Genomic DNA, 6000 nt, shown 5'->3' with positions numbered 1-6000 from the left:
ATGGGGGAGGGTTAATGGATACAAAAAATAGTTAGAAATAATGAATAAGATCTAGTATTTGCTAGCTCAGTAGAGTGACTATAGTAAAAAATAATTTAATTGCACATTTTAAAATAACAAATAATATAATTGGATTGCTTATAACACAAAGGATAAATGCTTGAGGTGATGAATACACCATTTAACCTGATGTGCTTATTACACATTGCCTGCTTATGTCCAAACATCTCATGTAATCCATAAATATATACACCTACTATGTATCTTCAAAAATAAAAAATGGGAACTAAAAAAATTCACATGGCAGGTGTATTAGTCCATTTTCATGCTGCTTTATAAAGGACTGCCTGAGACTGGGTAATTTATAAAGGAAAGAGGTTTAATTGACTCACAGCTCTGTATGGCTGGGGAGGCCTCAGGAAACTTCACAATCATGGCGGAAGGGGAAGCAAACATGTCCTTCATCACATGATGACAGGAAGGAGAAATGCTGAGCAAAAGGGGGAAAAGCTCCTTATAAAACCATCAGATCTTGTGAGAACTCACTCACTATCACAAGAACAGTAGCATGGGGGTAACCACTCCCATGACTGAATTACCTCCCACTGAGTCTGTCCCATGACACATGGGGATTTTGAGAATTACAATTCAAGATTAGATTTGGGTGAGGATGCAGTAGGCAAAAAGGTCAAATATAGCCAAGATAAATTTGAAGAATAAGCACAGTTGGGAGGAATTGCCTTATAAAGACTTATTATAAAGCTATCGTTATTAAGACAGTATGGTTAAACAGGCAGGTACAAACATACCTGTAGTCCAGAATACAAAGCTGGCAAATAGCCTCATATATACATTAAAAAGTTGACTTATGACCAAGTTGGAATGGAATTAGAAACTTTTGGGGAAGAGTTTAATAAATGGGTAAGATGCTGCTTATTCATAGGGGAAGAAGCAGACCCCACTTCACACATAAACATAAACATAAATTTAAGTTGAAACAAACACTTAAATGTGAAAAGTAAAACTTCAAAACTTTTAGAATGAAATATAAGAATCTGTTTACAACCTTGGGTATAGGAAAGCACAAACTGTAAAGAAAAAGATTGGTAGGTTGGGCATGGTAGCTCACAATTGAGCCCAGGAATTTAAGACCAGCCTGGGCAACATGGCAAAACCCTGTCTCTACAAAAAACACACAAAAAATTAGCTGGGGATGGTGGCACGTGCCTGTAGTCCCAGCTACTTAGGAGCCTAAGGTGGGAGGATTACCTGAGCCTGGAAAGGTTGTAGCTGCAGTGAGCCAGGATCACACCACCGCACTCCAGCCTGGGCAACAGAGTAAAACTCTGTCTCAAAAAAAAAAAAAAAAAAAAAAAGGTTAAACTTGGCTACATTTACATTTTAAAACTTCTGTTCAGTTAAAGACTCCATAAACAAAGTGAAAAACAAGCTGTAGACTGGGAGAAAGTCTGCATTTTCATCTGGTATCATTTTCCTTCAGCCTGAAGAACTTCCATTACTATTTCATATAGTGCAAGTCTGCTAGCAGCAAATTCTCTTAGTTTTCTTCTATCTGAAAATATTTTTATTTTATTTTCATTATGAAGGACTTTTTTGTGTGTGCCAAATATGCCACTGCATTTACAGTTTTCTTTTTCTTTTTAGTATGGTAAAGATGTTAGTTTATTATCTTCTGATATCCATTGTTTCTGATAAGAAGTCAGTGTTAATTTGCATTGATGTTCCTTGTATGTAATGTGTGTCATTGTGTATCATTCTTCTCTGGTTGGTTCTAATATCTTCCCTTGCCTTTGTTTTTCAGCATTTTGAATCTGAAGTGCTTAAGGCTTGACTTTCATGATATTTTTCCTGTTTGGGGGTTTGTACTTCTTTTTACATCTGTAAATTTTTTTTTGTCACCAAATTTTGGAAAATTTTCAGCCATTATTTCCTTAAATATTTGTTCTTAAATATTTTAAAATAATATATTAATATATTATTAGCATTTTTATCCTCTTCTTCTGTGAGTATAATTGTATGTTATAATTTTTGTTACTGTCTCACAGGCCCCAGGCTATGTTCCTTTTCTTCTTATTATTTTTTTCTGTTTTTCAGATTGGATAATTAACAGTGATTTATCTTTAAGCTTACTTGATATTTCATCTGTTTTCTACACCCTGGCATTAGTATCATCTAGTGAATTTTTTATTTCACATATTGTACTTTTGAGTTCTAAAATTTCCAATTGGCTTTTCAAAAAATACAGTCTCAATTTCTCTACTGACATCCTTATCTTTACAATCATTATAAGCATTTTTTTTTTCACTGCACTGAGCAGACTTACATGACTTAAAATCTTTGTTAATGATAACATCTGGATCATCTTGGGTTTTCTGTTGTCTTTTTTCTTCACAATGGGTCAAGTGGGTCACATTTCCTTATTTCTTTGTATGTCATGTAAATTTGGATTGTATCCTGGACATTGTGATTTTAGTGCTGTGGAGACTCTGTATTCTGTTATTTTCCTCTCAAGAGTGTTGACTTTTTTTTTTTTTTTTAGCAGGTAACTAACTTAATGGGATATAAAATATCAGTTTATTGAATATCAGTTTAGTTCTTGTATCCCTAGTTGGGTTTTTGTTGTTTGCATGCAGGCTTGCATATGTGTGGTTCAGAGATCAGCTAGATATTTGGGCAGAGGTAAATAGGTGATATCTCCTTTACTGTGACTCTCTGTTTCTCATAGTTCTCCCTTCACTTTCTAGCAGCTGTAATTGCTTTTAACTATGTATTTTGGCATTTCGGGTCAATCAAGGTGTGACTATACTATTGGAGTCTTTAGTCACTAAGTGCATGGGGCGTTCCTCACGCACAGTATTTAATAAACATAATTAAGCCAAAATGGAATGTTGAGCATGAAGTGTTAAGTTTTAAAAATATATGTATAGTGTGGTATTAATTATAGAAAATTTAAAAAACATGTAAAATAATGTATGTTGCTTATGGAAATAGACATATATGATGTGTATGTAATTACCCTATCTACAATTTTATCTTATTTAAAATTTCAACCCTTTCAATACAAACCATCTCCTTCCCTTTGTTTAATATTTTTTCTTTTTAGTACTTGTCAGCACTTAATATACTGTATGTTTTACTTATTTTTTGTCTTTCCCACTAGAAAATTAATTTTAAGAAGCAGAGATTATTTTTTGTCTTCTCTGTTTGCTAGTTATAACAAGTTCCTAGAGCAGTGTTTCACATATATAGGCACTCAATAAGTAGTTGCTGAACAAATAAATAAATAATATAAAATATAAGGAGATAACCACAAATTTAGAATAATTTTTGTGGGGGCTTCTAATGTCTCTAAAATGTTTTATTTCTGAAAAGTAAAACAATGCAATGTGACAAAATATTAAGATTTGATGAGACTGGGTAGTGGTAACATTAGTGTTCATGATTTTTCAAGTATGTCTATGTTTGAAGTACTTCATTAAACAATAGAATGGGCAAAAAGTTTGGAGAAGACTTTGAAGAACATTATGTTATAGAAGTCAAGGTAAGAGGGAATTTCGAAAAGAAACAGGGAGAAATTTCAAATGCTGGCACTAGTCACCAAGAAATAAAGCAACTGGAATTTACTATTAGGAAATTATTAGTGACTATTGAAGGAACCTGTTTCAGTCACAATTTGATAGCAAGTAGGGTAGTGAGGGAATGGAGAAATGGAGGCCACTTATTCAGTAAGATGATAGGCACAGCTTTTTGAGGATGAAAAATTTTTGCATGTTTGCAAGTAGGATGGGAAAATCCATTGAAAAGATGAGACTTAAAATGCTGGGAAAAAGAAAGATAATTAAAATAGCAAATTCTAGAATAAATAGGAATGTGTATAATTAGAGGCATAGGTTTAGTTAAAAAAAAAGCATTGCATCTGGCAATGAGAAGAGGCACTACCTCTGCAACAGAAGAAAGCTAAGCAGGAAGGATTGAGGTAGGTGGAGATACAAGGAAAGGTGAGGGAGTTTATTGAAGTAGTAAGGCCATATGTTGGAATGGAGAAACTGAGTAATGGATATGGCCCAGGTTAGTGAGTTAATGGGCATGGCAGAAGGCTGAAGCTGTGAGTGCCTAGGTTGATGATTAGAGTCTCAATTATATGGATGCTATCAGGCTTTGGAGGGTCCGAAGCATCAGAACAAACCTGAATGGACTAGGTGCATTTGAGGAGTCTGAGCAGTAATGTTAATAGAGGCCATCACTCATATGTGTCATTGTTCTAGATTCTCATATGTATACTTATTTATTCCTGACAACCTTTAATGTGACTATGATATGACCATTTTTCAGGTAAGGCAATTGAGGCATGGAGAAGTTAAGTAGCTTGCACAAGGTTACACAGATCATGAGAGGCAAAGCTGGAATTCAAACCCAGGCTGTGTAACTCCTCAGTCCATGACTTAACACCATTATACTCTCTCTTAACTGAGTAATGGGAGGGTTAATTGATGACAAATGAAAGATTGTTAAGCAGATGAGGGGATAATAGCTTTCCAGCACATACTTTGTTGTTTGTTTCTGTACTATCCAAGACACCTTTTTCTCATGTGTGTTAATTTCCAATTACTGTTTTCTTTATCAAAGCCTCAGGCTTCCGAGAAATTTCTGAATAACCCATTGAGCTTTCTTTTAGTCATACAAAATGTTTGTCATCTTCTCAGGAATGTTCATGATATTCATATTTTCTTCAGAATGATTCCAATTTATTTTTACTCAAAATGAACTCTTTTGCATCATGCTTCACATAATCATTTATCTTTTACTAATAAATGGAACTTCTCTTTGGGATGTGGTTTTGGGAGTGAACAATGACATGGAATGATAGCTGATTAGCCAGACCAACCTGCCAATCAGCAAGATGACAGAGTCCAGTCACATATGCAACTCAAAGAGCCAATTCACTAACCTTTATGAACATTTTTGCAAATACCATGAAACTTGAGTACTGTGTGTGCATCATTATGGGCAGTTTCCCTATTGTTTGTGGGATTTTTTTTTTTTTTTTTTTTTTTTGCTACTCAGAAGCATCTCTCCTTGATGTTTGTTCATAATTTTTTCTTAATTGTGCAAGATTTCACCTGAATAGTTTGTATATACTACACAGAATTTAAAATTCTTTCCCTGAATAGGATCTTTTATTTTCTGAGGTGGAAAAACATTGATTTATCAGCATTAAAAGTCATTGTCAACACTTAACAGTTCTGTTCCTGTAACTTTTACTAAAGTAACCCGCTGTGACCATTATAATGGTCTTATGTGACTATTGCCCCTCAGCTTTAACAAATTAAACTATTTGAATGAAGAATGGACATAATGGTTGGCGATTGTGCCATACTTTTAGTTTACAAGGACTTGCGCATCCATTCGATCTACCCAGTAACTCTTCAGGTGACGGGGCAGGTTTTAATGTTCCCATTTTACAGATAAAGAACCGGAAGTGTAGGGAGATTAGAAGATGGTCCTTGAGTGAGTAAGTGATAAAAATGGTTCTTGAATCTGGTTCTTCCCGACTCCAAGTGTCTCTCCATTCTGTAGTGGATTCTTTGGGCATCTTCCTATTAATATGCACGATGCCCTCGTCTATTGCCTTCCTCTCCCGCTGGCTTCGGTTTTCCAGTCGAGGGGCTTCCTAATGTGCCCCTGTCCAGCTGGGATGGCTGCAAGGGAGCACACCTGGGGTCTTCCAGTCTCCAGTCTTTCATCTTCCTTTTCTGTGGCCCTTCCAGCTTCACCGTCCGTGGAAATCTCCTCCTTCCTCCAGCCCCAACTTCTAAAGTCTTGTCACAGCCCCCTGGCAGTGGGACCTGCCATCCTCAATCATCAGCAGGAGAGCCCATCGCAGAGGGGAGGCGAGGGCAGGAACCGCAGCGCGCCGGGAAGCCATGCTGAGGGTTCCTTCTGCATTTCCTTCCTCGCAGTCCTCAGGAGCATCCACGC

Source organism: Trachypithecus francoisi, unplaced genomic scaffold (genome assembly GCF_009764315.1).
Source record: "Trachypithecus francoisi isolate TF-2019V2 unplaced genomic scaffold, Tfra_2.0 Lachesis_group3, whole genome shotgun sequence".
NCBI classification, from domain to species: Eukaryota; Metazoa; Chordata; class Mammalia; order Primates; family Cercopithecidae; genus Trachypithecus; species Trachypithecus francoisi.
Note: the sequence above shows the minus strand (reverse complement) of the source record.